The sequence below is a fragment of the Melospiza georgiana genome, chromosome 20 (genome assembly GCF_028018845.1).
Source record: "Melospiza georgiana isolate bMelGeo1 chromosome 20, bMelGeo1.pri, whole genome shotgun sequence".
NCBI lineage: Eukaryota > Metazoa > Chordata > Aves > Passeriformes > Passerellidae > Melospiza > Melospiza georgiana.
The window spans coordinates 12,372,965-12,391,742 of NC_080449.1; the positions used below are offsets into that span (position 1 = coordinate 12,372,965).

Here is an 18,778-nt window from a genome sequence, read left to right on the forward strand (position 1 = left end):
CGGGGGAGCCCCGCGGGGCCGGGGGCACCCGGCGGCTCCTGAGGCGGCGGGAGCGCCGTGAAAGGGCGCGGGGGTCCCCCCGCACGGCCCCCGCGGCCCCGGAGCGCCCGCGCTGCCGTGGTACCGTCAGACGGTGTGTGAAAGACATGCCGGGGCGGTGTGACCGCGGGATTCAACCCCGGGACCGGACCGGGAGCTCCGTGAGCGGCGAGGGCGCCGAGCCGAACCCGAGGCGGCCCCGCCGTGGGCGCCCCGACCCCGCTCCTGTGCCCGGCGCTGCTCCGGCGCCTCCCGGGCGCTGGGTTTTTAAACGCCAAAATTATCAAAAATCATCTCAAAAGTGCGGGGTTTTTTCGTCTTCATTTACGCGACAGGAATAAAGTCCGTGCTTTTCTTGTGGGCATTTTAGGAGATTTTTTTTGCAATTTTTTCACATCACTGAATTTATAGAATTTTTTGTTTGTTTGTTTAAAGAAGAAAATTCGCAAAGTATTCTGCTTTGTGTTATGAGAACAAGGACATTTACTGAAAATAATATTCAATGAGAGTAAGAACATTTAACAATAGTAAAAACATTTAACAATAACAAAAACATTTATTTATGATTGGATTTAAAAATGAATAGCTAATTATTCGCATATAGCTTAAGCCATTGCCTGGCTTTTTAGCTCTATGTGATACTCCATAACATTCTGCTCAATTCCACACTGCAAAAATAAACCTGGATGAAAACAACCCAACGTGAAATCATTGCAAATCTGAGCCGTGGAGCCCGGAGTGAGCGGTTGGTTCTCTGTGAATTATGGTGCTTTATGTCCAAGGGTTTCTTTGCTACCGGGGATCCACTTCAGTTCCTGCTGACAGCTAAGCGCTAGGGTATTGACTGTGTTGTGAATATTAAGATTGATTCTGCTTTATGTTGCATTATATTACCCGGGATAAGGGGAATGATCCCTCTCCCTTCCCACCTACCTACGTTCCACCTCGGCCGGCTCGTAACCCCTTTCCTTCGGCTCGTGTTTGTTTCCTGCCTTGCCCTAAACTTCTCTGCCCGTCCTGCTCCCGAGCCAGAGAGCAACCTGCCCTCGGTGCTGAGACATTTGCAGGAGGCACATTTCAATTAAGGAGGCAGGCGCAGGTCCCGCGGTCACTTTATTTGCAGAGGGCTTACCCTCAGTGTTTTGAAAGGCAAGTGTAGTCAGCCACATGTCAGAGGTGAGCTGCGAAGAAAGCCCGAGTCCTTTCAGCAGTGGGATTACTGGCACAGGGTGTTTGTGAGGCGAGGGGGACCTGACAAGAGGCTCTGTGGTCTGAAACCTTTTGGGGGGTTTCAGTGATAACTTGTAAGTTGGGAGCCTGCATTTGTGCTGCAAGAAGTAGAGCAAGTTTTCAAGTTATCTCTCTTTTGTGAGGACCAACAAAGAGTGAAGGCGTCTGCCTGCCCAAAGGCGAGCTCCTGCCAGCCCCGCAGCACGGGAGGGACACGATTAATGCTCTGAGTGATTGATGGAGATGGATCCACACCTCCACCAAAAGCTCTTTCCGGAAGGGGACCTTCACTCAGGGTCTCCCAGTTGAGGTGAAATGTCTGTTCAGGCTTTACTTAGTGTGCTAAAGCAAAGAAAACGTGAAAATAAATTGTAGCCTGTTTTCTGGAAGCTGTTCTTGGAGGGAACGGCTCAAACATTTCTAAACTGGAAGCTCGGGGAAGGGTCTGAGATGCAGTTAAAGCAGAGGTGTCCCCCTCTCCATGTCTCATGGTCTGACAATCGCCAGGGGCTTAAACCTGCCTGCCATGGGGTCATGTGCTGGTGTTTAATTCTTCCTGATCAGAACCAAAGTTTACCTGGGTGTGGGAATTGCTGTGATGGCTTCATCACTGCCTTCCTCCAGAGGTGAGGAAGTCATATCTGTTCAGAAACAAGTAATGCGATATTTAAGTAATTTTTATATTGAATTATGTATTTATTTGCATCTTAGTAGTTTCAGTACAGTCAGCAAGGACTTTGTGAGACTGGATGGGAGAGAGCACAAGGAGGAATCCTCAGTTTGCATGGAGCCTCTCTGTCACTTCCCAGCAAGGGTTAATGGATGCATCTCATTTCTGAAAGCCTCACACAGGGTCAGGAGCTGAAGATTTTTATTTTTTCTCCCTGTGAGGTATTTACCATGTACAAAGCAAATCACTGAGTTACTGAATTTAGCCTGACATTTCTTTTTTAACATTTTAACATTTTCAAAAGTGCTGCATAATACATTTAAGTGCTTTACAGCTATTAATAGCTGTGTGTATTCTGAGAGGCAACCACAAGGTAGCACGGTGTTCATAAAGAAACTGCCACCTCTGGCTTTAATTAGTTCAAAGAAAAATTATACCAGAGTTCTTTGGAAGCCCCTCCAATAAAGAGGAAGATGAGCGAGTGAGGAGCCGCTGGCTCCCTTTGGCTGTGCTCTGAGGTGTCACTGGGCACACGCTCACATCTGTTGCATACCTGTGTCACACTCCGCTTCCTCACGTCCTGCCAGAAGGAATCAAAAACTGATTTGCACCATCGTTTGGTTTTTCTTAATAGCTCTTTTTTACTGACTAAAACACCTACCGACTGGTGATTTTATTAAGTTTCCTCCAGGATGTTGCTCAACCTGGGGTCGTGGTTATTCTTACGGAGAAAGAACTGAAAATATATTAATTCTTGTAGTCTTAAAATGTCTTAGAGAATTGCAATTATTTCCCAATGGAGCAACATATTATTAGGTCCTGGACTGCACCGATAGATAATTTGGGGTTTTCTCTTTAAAAGTCATTTGTAGAGACAGGATTATATGTTTATAAAAATGTCTGAATGCATGTGCATAACGGTGTACACATCTACAGTTATTTATTTATTTATTTATTTATTTATTTATTTCCCCAAGTCCAGCAGCAACAATGATAGCTGCCAACCAACCCCGAATTTACTGTCACCACCACCCCTAAATAGCATTCATTTCCTAGTAAAGCCTAATGGCATACATGATGGTTTGCCAGATTTGTGGCCTTTGTGAGGCTTATAAGCAGGACTGACTTGGGAAGATCATAAAACTTAATGAACTTCTCGACTGCAGGAGGTGTCCGCAGGGGAAGCGAAAGGCCTGCTCGGCTGCTCGGGCTGCTGCAACTATTTTTTATGTCTAAAGAGAGAGGATGAAAATGTTCATTAAGAACGTTCTCCCCTTGCATGGATTTCGGTTAAGGAATGAATAAAAAAAGCTCTGCAAACCAGACAAACCGCGCGTTAGCCACGGGGTTAATTCCTCGCTGTTGCCGTGTAAGTTACCTTTATTTTTATTGCTACAGCTGTGACCAGCCGTGCGCTGCCGTGCCTGTGGTGGCAGGGCCGCAGAGCTGCTCATTGATGAGCCGGGCCAGGAACGCCCCTTGTCAATGCGCTGCGGGGCTGGGGCTGGGGCCGCGGCCGGGGCGCTCCTGGGAGCAGCCGTGCCTGTGGTGGCCGGGCAGCATCGGGCCTCATTGATGAGCACGGCCCCTCATTGATGAGCCGGGCCAGGAACGCCCCTTGTCAAACGCTGCGGGGCTGGGGCCGCGGCCGGGGCGCTCCTTGGTGGCAGGGCAGCATCGGGCCTCATTGATGAGCACGGCCCCTCATTGATGAGGAGCTCAGGAGCGCCCCTTGTCAAACGCTGCGGGGCTGGGGCCGCGGCTCCTGGGAGCAGCCGGCCCTGCGTGCCTCTGGCACGGTGGGGAAATGTTAATCCCTGTCGGCACCGTGGCGCTGGAGCAGCCGGGCGCAGCGCTCTGCCCTTGCCCTGCGCCAATTGCAACTTTCCAGCCAAGGTTTAGTGCGAACAACTCTCAGTGATGCGCTGTAACCCTCAGTCCTGCCGGAGCATGAGAGGACTCAGATGGAACAATGGAATGGCACTGATAGCATACATACGTGTGCGTGTGTGGGGGAGTGTGTGTGTGCATTTTGGCTATTTCTAAATATCAGCTGTGATGTTATTGTTACTTACTTTAGCTCTTTAAAATACATACAGTCCTGTTTTTTTTTTTTTTTTTCAAGGTGCTAAATACATATTTTGTTGTTCCTTGACTACCTGAAGAAGTCAGTGCTGGGTGTCTATGTGCATCCAGCTCAGCCTAAATTGTTTAGCTTTTGCTTCCATCTCATGCTTCAGTACCAAGGTTTGTCACCGACCCAGTGGTTGTACTTTTGAATGTATTTTTTTAATTGCCAGCAGATGTATTACAAATGATGCCGTGCAGCAGAACGTTTGGTCGTTTGCACTGTCCTTATGGCAATGACATTGCTTTTCTTCATAAATGTCCTACTAGGAAAAAATAAATTGAATAAAGTGTCTTGGTTGTCATTTGGTCATCTGTTTCCAACATATTCATTATCAGCGGCCTGGTTCTTTGGTGGATTTCTACCAGGGCACTTCTCTAGTTGAGAAAATGGCGATTTGGTGATTATGGACATTAGAGAAATTTGTGGTATTTTGTCTCACAGAACGTGAGGCTGCACCTTACCTTAAGTGCTTCCCATTGCTGGTGCTTCTTGTTGCATTTAAATACCCGTCTTCACCTTGAGTACTGGGATTAGTGGTTCCAGAGATTTTTTTTTTCCCTTTCTATAGGGGATAAATTTGGCTTGGCCCCACTTGTCAATACTAATTTAGCCAGGAGCAGGGATTAATTTTATTTATTTTATTTTATAGCTGTCTTTCATGTCCTTCCATTTATTTTTGAATTCTACGCATTTGCTTGCTTATCTGAAAATACAAAATTATAGCAGTTACCGTGTGGTGTATTTTAGGATGCTTGTTGTAAGTTAAGGAATTTTTGCATTCAGAGATAAATTATTATCATGGCATGTAGGGAATGCAAAACAGTCTTTTTTTTTTTTTTTTTTTTTTTTTTTTTACAGGATTTAATACATTTATCAAGCTCTGTTCCTGCAGCTTTCAATGGTAAAGTTGTATGATATGGATATTACGCTGTCTTTTTTCAATTTAAACATTGATTTGTGTGAAGCATTAATATAATGATATTTGCAGTCTACCGTGGACAAATATAAGCAGAATTAGACACTCTAAATTGTTACAAATGCAAGGCAATATTTAAATCCGAATGAAGGCTGCATTAATGATTGCGGAGCGGTCCGGTCCGGAGTGGCCTCGGGTTTGGGCTGTTTTCGGTTCCGTGCCCGTGCAGCCCGTGCTGGCTCTGGCTCCGTGTGTATTCGCACGGCGGTCCGGTTCGGAGCGGCTCAGGTTTTCAGGTTTCAGGTTTTCAGTTCCGTGCAGCCCGTGCTGTCTCGGTTCGGAGTGGCCTCAGGTTTTCAGTTTTCAGGTTTTCAGTTGTTCAGTTCCGCGCAGCCCGCGCTGTCTCGGTTCGGAGTGGCTCAGGTTTTCAGTTTTCAGTTTTCAGTTGTTCAGTTCCGTGCAGCCCGTGCTGTCTCGGTTCGGAGTGGCTCAGGTTTTCAGGTTTTCAGGTTTTCAGTTTTCAGGTTTTCAGGTTTTCAGTTGTTCAGTTCCGCGCAGCCCGCGCTGTCTCGGCGCACGCTCGCTCGGCGGCGGAGCGGCCGCGGCTCCGTGAGGGCCAGCCCGAAGCAGCGGAGCCCCGAGCGGAGCTGGCGCCCGGCGCCGCGCTCAGCCCGAGCTGTCGGAGCGCGATTGACACCCCGAGAAGAATGCTTTGTTTGTTTGCTCAGCAGTCATGTTTAATGCTCTTCGCTTATCAAGGTGATCAGCATGGTTCAGATAACACATGCCTGACACCGCCTGCCTTTTCTCACCAGCGTGTTGACCTTTTGTCACGTTTGCTTTTCTCTGGTAGGCAATTCCTGCCTTTAAGTGTGAATGGAGTAAATAATTCACATCAATATTTAATATAAATTATTAAAGTTTCTGTCAGCTCTTACAGTTCATGCTTTTATAGAGTTGGAGTAGTTCATCAGCCAAACAGATGAATTGTGCAGCTCAGCTGGACATTAGAGCTCCTCCATCGTGCTGCCGGGACTGAGGGAGGAAGCAGGGAATTAAATAGGAAAGGTAATGCAGCCTGCTCCTTCAGCGCTGGGTTTTTCAGTAATGCGCATTCTTTAGGAAGGCTCGAAGCACCAGATAAATATCCAGCATAATGTATTTTGTTATTACTATACTTTTCCCCCCCCCCTTCGTGTTGCAAACGGAAATGCAGAAAACCCCACTGCCCCCCGGCATTTTCTTCCACTCTTTGTTATTGGCCTTCCCTTGGTGCTCCAGGCCCTTCCTGGGCTCAGGGTGGGAGTACTGGTGTTGGGAGGTAGGGTTTGGGTGTTTGTTGTTTTTTTCCCCTCGGTGGTCTATTTCTATTTTTAAAGACTGCTGCGGAGCCCTAAGGTGATGAAGTTTCAGGGTTTTTAGACCTTGTTTATAAATTACAATTTATATTTTGCAAAGTGACCTGTGATTGAATGTGGATTCTAAAAACATTTTTTAAAGGAGAAAAGCTCTGATCTCTGATTGTAACAGCTCAAACGTGTTTATTGCATCAGGAATTGAATAAAAATAGCATGTTTTGCATAAAAGCATAAAGTAAAAATCGTTATGCACTTACTTTAATTTTATGCCCTTTTAGGCGTTTCAGTTCTTTTGTTAATGATCAGTTCAGTGCGTGTTGCACAGTCACAGGGACTGCAACAATGTGAATCACTGAATATCCCATGTAATACAAATCCATCACCTGGAAGGGAGGTGGGTTTGTATCATGTGTTTACAGGTCAAACCCTTTTGCTATACTTCAGTCATGCATCAACATTTAGAGCCAATCTCTCATTCCTCATTGTCCAGCAGGTGGCTTTGTCATAGATTGTTTAATTTTTAATCATTTATTGTAAGTGGAAAAGGTTATTTAATAATATTATCCTGACGGCATTTTTTAAAAGAACAACAGTTTTCCAGTTTGTCCTGTGGTGTATGACGGGGTCAATGGAAGCATCTAGAGAGCTTCAAGTACACAATCTAAATTAAGATTCTAAACAGGCATTACAGATGCTGGTAACTTTGGCAATTATCATTTTGTTTGGTGAACAGTAGTAAAACAGTGTGCGGTAAAAGTGTTTAGAGAGAGAGGATAAATAAATTGAACAGTTTTGCAATGCAAAGTGGTTTGTGGTGTTTTTGAGGATTTCTTGGCTCTTGCTTAACTGCTATTGTGAAGCCTGGAGCAGATTTTCCCATTGCTAATGCCCTAGAAGTATTAATTCACTTTGATATGCTAATTAGAGGGCATTATGCAAGAAATGAGATTAAGTGGCAGCATGAAGCCATTTGCCTGTCAGTAAATTGAGAGCTTTAGCATCAGGAGGAGCTTTGTTTTTTCTGAGTTTCTCTTGGTTTTGCATATAAATAAAATTGATTGAAAGGTCTAGAGAAGCTTCTAGAACATTGGTGGTTCTTTTTCTCCTTCTATGATTATTTAAACTTCATGTTAAAGCCTTTCTCTGAATATTAATTGATCTAATGGGAGATACTGAACATGAAGAATTTCATTGTATTCTCAGTTACTGTATCTTAACAAAAGGAAAGTATTAGAATTCTTTGTGTCATCTGATTTTTGTGGGATTATTTTAGATATATCTTACAGCTTTGTATTCTAATGTCTCTGCCTGCTCCCAGCTGCTGTGCTGAGAGCTGTACCTGTGTGGAGGTGGTTTTGCCAGTTCTGCTGTTATGGGGATTGGTGTGAGGGCCCAGCTAGCTGAAGGCAAATGGAAGGCTCGGATTCCTGGCCAATAGGGCTGTGGACATTTGTCACCCCCGCTCACCCACAGCTTTCCCACCATTTCTGATGCAAATCGCACATGTATTTTCCTTCCTTTAGCAAAGAAGGGGTTGTAATATTGACCATAGATTTTATTCAACTGTCAGAAATTGTGTTAAAGTAACATTAAGGGATTGACTTACAGCCATAAGAGTGAGGGAATTTAGAGTTAATAGTTAAACTCTGCCCTTAACTCAACTCATTGAACCTATTTATTAGAGCATATATGATACATAAGATCACTGTGCTGAGACCTCTGCTGTAGCAGGATGCTCCAGGATGGCTCAAAGATGAGATGTTCTGATAGAGTTCAATTTTCCCTTTGTTTTTTGAGGATTGGAGTTCTGGTGTGTGTGTGCGTGTGTGGTTTTCATTCAGCCTCTGAGTTGCTTTGCTACAGTTTTGTGATTAATTTTGCTTTTGCAATACTGTTTTTTAAAAAATCAGAGAAGTCATTCTGGAAACCGAACAAAAATTTAGCAAAAAATAAACCCAAAGCAAACCCAAGCCGAGCCTCTCTACTCGTCTTTGCCTGAGTGCAGCAGAGTGGCTGGTTGAGTGCCCATCTCCTCCACAGATCATTGTCGCAAAGTCAATCAGGGGAGCAGTGCTGGAGTGACAGTGCTTGTTATGAGCCCCAATAGTTATTTAAAAGAAAGGAAAAAGGATAAAAAAATGGCCCCGAGCTGCGTGCGGGGGCTGTTCATGCTGGATGCACATGCTCTCCCTGATCCTGGCAGCTGAAGTCTATCACTGTTGGGAGGTTTTTAACATGAAGCACATGAGACACGAAGCGCGGCGCTTTCCCCGGAGCCACGGGGGTTCCACGGCGGCGCGGGACGAGTGGCACGTGCGCCGCGGGTCCCTGCCCGCCGTGCTCCCCCAGCGCCGCTCTCACGGGGAGCACCACGGCCCTGGTCACCCACAGCTCCCAGAGCCTGGCCCCAAGAATCCCATCAGCGACGTATAACCCAAAACTTCAGCTGTCATAGTGAACCTTTTTGATACTGGAAGGAACAAAACATCACCCGACACTGCAAAGTCAGTTCTCACAGGCAGCTAAAGGAAGCGTTGCTGGGCTCCAGCTGCTCATTTTGGGTTTCAGATTGTCGAACAAAAGAACTAAGTAATGAAAATGTTCTGAAGCCAACCTTAACTTTACCTATAGACCCCTGATGGGGTTGTTTCAGGAGAAGATGGTGCTGGAGAGGAAATGCTGGCGCTGCTGGTTTGAGTCCTGGTGCTGCTGTTGGCTGGGGAAGAAAGCTTCCTCCCCAGGTCTCTGTAAGGGACGTGGTGAGGAGGGACGTGGTGACCTCGGGAGGGCAGACCCTGAGCTCGGCCACCGCCTCATGGAACTGAATTCAACAGCTTGCTTCTCTTATCTCTAAAATGGGAATGCTATCCATCTGATTTTATGTGAAGGTTGTCTTGACTTGGTGCTGTGTGATAAAAAGGAATATTTTTATCAACTGTTGGGTTTAATTAAAATTGTTATGTCAGAGGTAAATTTACAGTACCCACTTCATTCTGCTTTGGCCGCAGATGAGTTGTACCTCCTGGAGATGAAGAAATTAAGCTTTCCTTAGAATTCTTCTTTTCTTGGCTTTAATCAGGAATGTTTTTTACTCCATGGTTAGACCTTTCTTAAAGGATATCAGGGTTTTGTGCCTTGGTGGTTGGCTTGCTCAGTACAGAAGGAGAAGGTTTGCTCCCGTCGCTGGGGATCGCCGCTCTCCTTGTTCAGTAGCTGTTCAAGGCAGCTTGGCACACTCAAAAGGCTGTGCCAGACACACTTTCTTATATTTGTTGATTAAAGAAGGAAGCGTGCTTTTAGCGAGGTTTGTAATTACAGAACACCCAAATGTTTGCTTATTTTCTTTCATGTGAGATCCTGGTGGCGTGATTGACTGTCACTAGTAAGAACAAGTTACAGTAGATTGTGCAATGATTCTTATTTGACTTCAAGGATGTATTTATTACCATTTTTGTACAAATTATACTAACATGAAAAGTTGTGGAAATGATTGTGCACTAGATAAGGTGATACATTACAGGAGTGGTTGGGTTTATGGAGCTTTATGCCGAGGTTTTCTCAGAAATTATAGCACAGTCCTGTCACTATAAAACCTGGAGATACACTTGGTAATAACATGCAGTGGAGGGATTTTTAGGATTTCACTTGTTATTCAAATAGAGGGGGAACTATCAGTTTTTCTACCTCGTATTTCTTTCTTGTGTTGCACTGGGTGAAGAGGGGAAAGGAAGCCCGAGGATGGCAGAGTGGGCGCTGGGGTGTGGGCACCACAGCCCTGCCCGACGCCTCCAGTGCCACAGGGCTGGGGAGGTTTTGGCACTGGTGGGGCTCTCTGGGTGCCTAGCACTGGCACGGGATGCTGAGGGAGATTTGCCCTCCAAAGGCAGCTGAGGATTTTTTTGTGAATTATTTCTTGCTTCCCCTCCACGTGTTAGGGCAGTGACGTGATATCAATATGGAGCTTGGGAACTTATTGACTTGTTGGTTCTTGACCTTTTGACTGTGACCAAGTATAGAAATTGAATGTCTGAAAATTAAATGATAGACTCTTTATACATAAATTCTTGGATGTCAGTGTATTACATGAACTAATTTCGGTTTACCTAAATTTATAGCGTTTTGTGTTCAATAAAGGAAATATTTCTTCCTTTCAATATACCCAGCATCTAATAATATTGTAGTTGCTAACACTAAACAAATCCATTTCCTTTTACTGACTGATTATCATAACAGCTGCTGTTTAATCACCGAGATTGTTATGTAACTTTTAAATCTCTAATATTTTGGAGCGGTGCAAGTGACATCATCGTGCTGTGTGTCGGCGCGATGTCATCCGTGCTGAACCACACAGCTGGGTGTTGTGGGGCTCCAGACTCAAGTTCTTCTTTAGTTTAGTCGTATTTACTGGGCTGGGAGCACTTGCTGAGCGAACTGCCTGAGCAAAAGGAGACCCAAAATCACAGAGTCTGTGTCCTGTTTTCCATGGAACAAAAAAGGGACATTTGTTTTCCCGCCCTAGAACCGTGGCACGGTGGGGCCTGGTGGAAATGCCGTGCCCCGGCTGCTGTCCGATGGAATTAGCCGATCGCTCCACGGGCAGGGCGAGCGGCGCTCCGGCTTCGTGGCCGGCAGCGAGCCTCGGGCCTCCAAACCGGGGTGACGGAGCTGCCGACATTGTTCTCTCCGAGTGCCGCAATAAGGCCGTGGTCAGCACTAATGTAAATATTTGTACAACAACCATGTTCTACAGCCTCCAATTTAATGGTAAAAATCTGCCCCGAACGCCTGGGTAAATATATGCCGAGAACAGAGGCCCATTCACTGGAGAAACAATTGACTTTAGGCTCTTTGTTGCTGAAGTGGCCCCCGGTGATGGGCTGCGGGAGGCGGTGGCGGCGCGGGCGCCGTCGGGCCGGCGGCTCCCGGGCAGTGCCCGGCGCGGGGAGCCCGCACCGCCCGCGCCGCGCCGCCCGGCCGCGGGAACTTGTCAATGGAAGAAAAAGAACTGTAATCGCGCATTTACATATGCTCCTAATTGTTGATTTGGGGATTTTCTATGAATATGGCTTCACAAAACAGATGCTGTTTAAGAAAAGGGGGAACATAATTTTGTGGGCAATGAATTAAGTGTTTTTGTGGCCCTCTCATCCGTAGCTAGGAGCAGTTTGTGGACCGCGTCTGTGAACGCCGCTCATAATTGTTTTTCACACATAAGTTATGCAAATGAGCTTTTATGGCAACTGGCATAACAATTAGCATCCTCCAGCAATATTTTAGCAGGTTAATTGCAAAATTTCTAAATTGTACATCTGACTTGTTAATTAGGCATGACAGAGGTGGTAAAATAGTTATCTTCAGGCAGTGGCAGCCAGGAGCTGCTTGAAATGCAAAGAGCAAGGATTGATTGGATTTGAGGGTTACAATTGTGGGAGCACTGCTGTTGTCAAGTGCCGCTGAGCAGCTCTGCTCCATCGGCTGCCTCAGAGCAAGAACCACGTCGGTGCTGAGAGGATCCTGCCAGTTACAAATCTGCTTTATTTAACTCTGAAATTCTCCAAATCCCGGCTGTGGGAAGCGCCCAGCTCCTGCCTGTTCCTCCGCCTTAGGCCCACGGCAAGGGGAATCCATGGACCTGAAGTTGCAATTTTGATTTTATTTACAAATAGGCCTGAAAGTTCAGCTGCTGGCACAGATCAGCAAACACTTCTGGTTTTCAGCCCCAGTAAAAATGCCATTGCTCTCCCCACCATGTGCTGAGAATTCTGCTCTTACTTCCTTTAAATTGCAGCCTTTGCTGCCTGGTATTTTCAGAGGGTGTTGGTTGCATTTTACAAGCTTTACTTCCTCAGCTTATTTCTCTTAAATCCTTGCTTTCATATATCTTTGTGTGTCTTACAATATTAATCATATTAAAATACAAAAAGCCCATGCCATTTGCAATAACCCGTTTTTAGACTCTCAGAGGTACGTCTGGATGATTTAAACAAGATTGGAACACGCAAGTCTTCATCCTGGGAGCGTGTTCCAAACATTCCCCACTGCTGTCTGGAGCAGATAACAGTGTGCTCAGCAGAGGTGCAGCCTCTGGAGTCACACCAGCGCAATTGGCCGGCGCAGGATCTTCTCAATACATTTTACTGCCTTTGACTGCTGATTTTGATATAAAATGCAGATTTCTGAGCTGGTTTAATATTTAATAAGTTAAAGGGTGATAACAAACAGAGAAAAAAATGCCACTGAACAAGTACCTCTGGGAGCCAGAGCAGTCGGCGGCGCGCTGTGAGCTGTGTGTGGCTGTGCCATTTGTCTGGGCTTTGCTGGGGGACTCAGTGTTTTGTGGCTTAAATAAAGTCAATCACATTTGAGTACCTGTGTAGTACCTGTAAGCAAAAAGAAAATCAGCACAAACACGTGTGGAATTTCATGTCCTCTGTTTTCTCCATATGCATTCTCTTGATTTAACCACATGGTTTTTAAAATTGGGATGTTATATTTTCATTTAAAAAGTAAATGTTCCTGCATGCATAACTGTTCTAATATTTTACATTTTCTTGTGACATGTGTATATGGAGTAAGTGCCATTTATGATATGTTGTCATCAATAATTTTGTCACAGAGAATAAAAGCCTTTAAACTCATCCACCCACTGGAACGTTTTATCATATTTATTTTAAGAGATATGAAATTAGCAGAACAATTGAACTCTTTGTATATGGGAGATGCAAATGTAACTGAATATTTACCTTTAGTGAAGGGCAGCATAAATATCTCAGTATCAATAAATTATACGCAGTAGCAGAATATTCCATAGGCAACTAATAAATAGTTTCTTTTTACCCTGGATTCATAAACTGCATTGTCCTTTAGGATAGTTGAATTTACAGTACACAGTGAAATTAAATGATGGTTAACTTTTGGAAAGGATCCATCATAATTGGAAAATACTGGGGGTTTGACTAGACCTAAACCACGCTTCCAAACCATTGCGTTCCCTGATTAAATGCTCACTTGCACAATTTAGGAAGAGTTTACTACAGTGGTGCCTCAGTAGATAATATTTGGAATGGAGTAACCATTTTAATGAGGTTCATCGAGAGATTTCATCAGGGAGCGTTTCAGGTGTGTTATGGCTTTTGTCTTGTCACGACGTGCGTCTTGGTACCGTCAGAGGAGTTCCAGAGCAGCTCTCTCCTCGTTTGAGACAATAAGGAATTCTGTAGAACGGGTGAGCAGGGAGAGGCAGGACCTGCTGCATTGTGCTCCGCGTTTGAGCAAGCCGGTGAGTAAATACACCCCGTGGCTTAAATGTACATCACATTTTAACTGTCCTAATATTGATCATCCTATGGAGGAATGCAATGGAAGCCCACTGGTTATTAGTGTAAAGAGGGTCAGAGGCAGAGCCGGGCACAAAGCAAGTGCTCTCATGGTAATGATGCTGCTATTTATAGATCCCCATTTCATTAGTTGCAGAGTTTCAGGGAAGAGATTTTCTCTAGGGGAAATGGATACTTGAAGTTCATTTTCTTCCTGATGCACATTAAGGCAGAAACGTGAACAACCTTCAGGATAGGACATAGGGATGCAGGTTGTGTGTGGCTGCTCCCCGGTGCCGTGCGCGGTGCCGCTGTGCGAGTGCCAACCCGGGCGCCCTCCCGAGCGCCCGTGCCACGCGAGCCTTCTTCCCCTGAGGGAATTCTGCTTCTGCAGGGTGCCAGACCAGTGCACTGAGCACTACTGCACTGTGTTGCTTTATAAAACTAACACATCTGGATCACCTGACTTGGAGCAGCCTCGCTGCAGCTGGCACGCACCGGAGTGGATTTACTCGCAGCACCTACCAACTGCAGCCGCAGTTAATCAAAGCACGGCTGGGGCTTCTGATACTTACTCATAAACACTGAAATTTCTTGGAGTACCTGAAAACTCAATTGTTTAACCATACTTAGTTTCCTCCTGTGAAATCCAGATAATCAAAACTCCCTTTAATTTTTGTGTGCCTTTATTTCTAGAGTTTTCCTTCTTGGAATTCTTGATATCTTGATTTTTTTTTTTCCCTTTAAGAGAATATTTACTTAGTTAGTATTCACTTAATTAGAACTGACTGTTTAATGTTTTCTGGGAGGGTATTTATGGTATTTTCTTTGCCATATTTGCATTCCAGAAATTAAGTCCCCATGCCATTATTCGGCAAGCCTTTCATACATTAGAATGATGAATTGAAAGCAGAAATGGGAAAAAGACTGCAATGCAATGAAAATTTAATCAGCGTCTTCTGCTGCTTTAATAAGGCAAATAATTCTTATTGGCCGCTGCGTTAAGGTTTCTAATATTTAATTCATAACAAACCTTGCATTATTCTGCAGCAGCATCGACAGCTCCACTTTGCTGCCTGCCAACAGGCAACCATAAAAACTTAAAAGCAGATGTAAATGTCTGAAAGAAGGAGAATGATTGGGTCTAAAGCAGTCAGAAAAAATCAACACTATTGCCAGACAGTTTGATAAATCCTTACATACACTTTAGCAAGGTACAAATGGTATTAATTAGACTCATTAACCGTGTTGATTTTAAGGCTTTGAGGTCCCTTTATTGAAATGAGGGATTTTTTCAGTTCCTGGAGACTCCCAAATGAAAGGGGATGTCAGGCTGGCAATGCAGGGTGCTGGACAGCTGGAACAATGTTATAAATCAGGCAGATTCAGTTAATTTTCATATTTAGGGTATTTGTTACATATCAGCGGTAAAATCACTGTAATTTGTGTTTTGTGTATGTGTAGTGCTGAAATGGAGCACAGGAACAGGAGCTCGTGCCCTGCTCTTGTTTCAGGCCAGCAGTGAGGGTCATGGATTGCAGAAGGCCAGTGTGGCACAGCCCAGGCTGGTATTTGGGGTGCTGCTGATGCCTGTGCCGGCAGGATGAGATGCCCGCGCTGCAAGTGGGAGCTGTGGCACAGCCCAGGCTGGTATTTGGGGTGCTGCTGATGCCCATGCCAGCAGGACGCGGTGCCCGCGCTGCGAGCGGGAGCTGTAGCACAGCCCAGGCTGGTATTTGGTATTTGGGGTGCTGCTGATGCCCATGCCAGCAGGATGCGATGCCTGCGCTGCGAGTGGGAGCTGTGGCACAGCCCAGGCTGGTATTTGGGGTGCTGCTGATGCCCATGCCAGCAGGATGCGATGCCTGCGCTGCGAGTGGGAGCTGTGGCACAGCCCAGGCTGGTATTTGGGGTGCTGCTGATGCCCGTGCGGGCAGGATGCGGTGCCCACGCTCCAAGTGGGAGCTGTGGCACAGCCCAGGCTGGTATTTGTGGTGCTGCTGATGCCCATGCTGTGAGCGGGAGCTGTGGCACAGCCCAGGCTGGGTTTTGGGGTGCTGCTGATGCCCGTGCCAGCAGAACGCGGTGCCCGCGCTGTGAGCGGGAGCTGTGGCACAGCCCAGGCTGGGTTTTGGGGTGCTGCTGATGCCCGTGCCAGCAGAACGCGGTGCCCGCGCTGTGAGCGGGAGCTGTGGCACAGCCCAGGCTGGGTTTTGGGGTGCTGCTGATGCCCGTGCCAGCAGAACGCGGTGCCCGTGCTGTGAGCGGGAGCTGTGGCACAGCCCAGGCTGGGTTTTGGGGTGCTGCTGATGCCCGTGCCAGCAGGACGCAGTGCCCGCGCTGTGAGCGGGAGCTGTGGCACCCGGCCAGGCCTGGGTGCGAGCTCTTGTTACCGCCAAGGGCTGCGCCTGCTCTCATTTCTTCTTGAAATGGCTTAATTGGTGTCAGCACCCCAGGGATAAAGGCCTCCAACACTGAAATCCACACGATTCACCCTGTCTCTGCTCAGTGTAGGGAAACTGGTAACAACTGGTGCTGAATGAGGAGTGAACGGTGCTGTAACAATACTCGATGATGTTTGGGATGACAGAAATTAATACGCACTTGCTTGAAGAAAGCAATGATTAATGGCAGTGAGCAAGGGAATGCTGTCCCTCCTTTAACTCCACTTTGATGGAGATTGAAAAGCAAAAGGCTGTTTTCATTCTCTCGCACAAGCAGAGGTCATCCAGAGTACATTACAGCAATTTTTTCTCTCTGTTTTTTATTTCATAAATATTATGATAAGCACAGATTAGATAGATTTTTTCATGGAGGCTTAAAAGGATATTTTGTCTGTTTGCTGTTCGTGCTCAATGAAGAAATTGGATTTCTTCTGTTTACGTGTGAGATCGTTATATTCAGTGGAATAATTAGTACAATTAAGAATTTCAAAAGCTCACCATTGTGCTAGTTTTTCTGAGGTTTTACAGATGGAATTTCATGGTCTCCATTTCCAAAGTGCTGAGAGGTCAGAACAAGGCGAGGAGTGTTGCCGAGGAAAGAAAAAAAAAGGTTAAAAATCCAAGATTCCTCATTGAATTGTTGATGTAAATATATTTTGCAAGATCCTCACACTTGTCAGTGACTTTTTAAGCTATTTGATAAAGAATCTTTATTCTACAAGGAGTCTGAAATAACACAACACTGCTTTGGATAATGAATTCTTCATCTAAGCAGAACTTTAAAACAAAGTACAATGTTGGCATTTTTTTCTTTGAGTGAGAGGGCTGATACATCTTTGGGATCCGACAGGAAGACATAAATTAATAGAGTTCTGGAGATCAGTTTCTCATTAATAATCCATTTTGTCATGGTTCTTGGCATTGTCAGCCTTGGAGCTGGTTCATATTTTGCTAAAGGATAAAAGCACATGATGTCTTAAGGCACAACATAAGGAGAAGGAGTTTATCATCTTCTGGAAAAACCATCTCTGAAAAAATAGATTGTTTTCCAGGAAATAAATGTCAATTGCGAGTTTTATGCATTTTTAATCTTCAAACAGGTTTTTAATGTCTACAGTTGCAAAAATAGACTCAAGTTGGAAGAGGTTGTTGCCAACAGCCCTTGCTTTGCCTTTGTCCTCTCCAATGGTTTGATTTTTTAGAAGTTGCAGTGGATTTCAGACCTTTAATTCTGCTGGTTTAGAAACTATGGCAGATTGTGTCCAATTTAAAACATATAACTGAAAAAAAAATACGGTTCTTCTTTTGAATGGGTAAACATGAAACCTTTGTTACATTTGCACTTTCCCAACAGTATGGGACATCTCACAGACCTCTGCACACTCCCCTAGCATTTTCAAATTGGAAAATTTTGCTTTTTATTGAGTACGATGACATAAGTGGAGTCATCCTTTTGAAGTCTTAAATTTGCTATTTTATGTATCTTAAGGTAGTGGCAGATTGGCAAAGAGTGTAACCACCAAAAGTGTTCAGCTTGTGCTGTCATCCCAAGTAAGGAAGAAAACAGAGATCTGATTTAGATGCCTGCCCTTTATTTTATATACTGAAGAGTGACATAATGCAGAGCTCCTCAGGAACGCGTGATGTGTTTGGGAAGGATAAAGGGGAGGCAGAGAAGACGACATTCGCCCAGATCGCTCAGTTGTAAGATTTAACTGGGCTCAAGCATTTATAATTTAATCAAAGATAAATGGTCTACTTTAAATGGCGTAGAGGGAGGAGTGGGAGGTTATGGACAGAGGGCTGAAGGGAGCTGGGATCCTGCTAGGCTGCAGCTGGGATGGCTGGGGAGGAAGCGGCGTGCCCAGGATGCTGACCAGAGCTGGCCCGTGGAGAGCAGCTCTGGGCACGGAGGGTACAGCAGCGAGGAGCAGCTCTGGGCACGGAGGGTACAGCAGCACCTCTTCAGCCCCTTGGCTGGCAGAGGTGGGGCAGGAGGAGACGTGGCTGTGTGACACTGGGGCAGCCCCAGGCACGAGGCATCCCTGGGGTGCATCCCAGGGACCGTGGGCGGCTGGCCAGAGATGCAGGCCATGGTGCTGAGTCACGGGCAGCTGAAGAGCCCCGTTGCTCTGCAGGGTCTGCTGGCCCCCACGAGCTCCACGCTGGCTGCTCAGGGATGGCCATACAGGGAGCACTGCGGGTGCCTCCTCCCCACGGCTCCTGGCTGGGTCGGAGGTGCAGCCTGTCCTGCTGAGCGCCGGCTGGATGGAGGTGCAGCATTTTCCCCAGCAGCAGGAGTGCTGAGCCCTCTCAGGCTTGCTTTGTTGCCCGAAAACAGGGAAGGTTTGAATTATGAAGATTTAGAATATGCTTCCTTCCACGGAGTTGCAAAGGACATTTGTCTCAGCACATTGTAGTGAAATTTTAAAGAGCAGGTTTTGACAGGAGACATTTTGCTGACACAGAATATTTTGTTCACTTCTGACTCTCAAATAAGTGCTACTTCTGTCATAATGATTGATTTATATTTGGTTTAGTCCATACATTTTACATCCTCTCCTTTAGTGCTCATGGCTCCATGGCTTCAGAACAGCCCAGTTTAACACTGGTATGAGGCTGGCATCGCATTCACATTCCGCAATAAAATTGATTGTAACTAGTTGTAGGTATT

General features: G+C 45.7%; 1 protein-coding gene across 4 annotated transcripts in view; it reads left to right on the top strand.

Moving 5' to 3' along the window:
* The window catches only part of PBX3 (PBX homeobox 3), a 102,312-nt gene that overhangs the window by 2,146 nt on the left and 81,388 nt on the right, over nt 1-18,778 (top strand). The gene's annotated exons all lie outside the window — the stretch shown is intronic.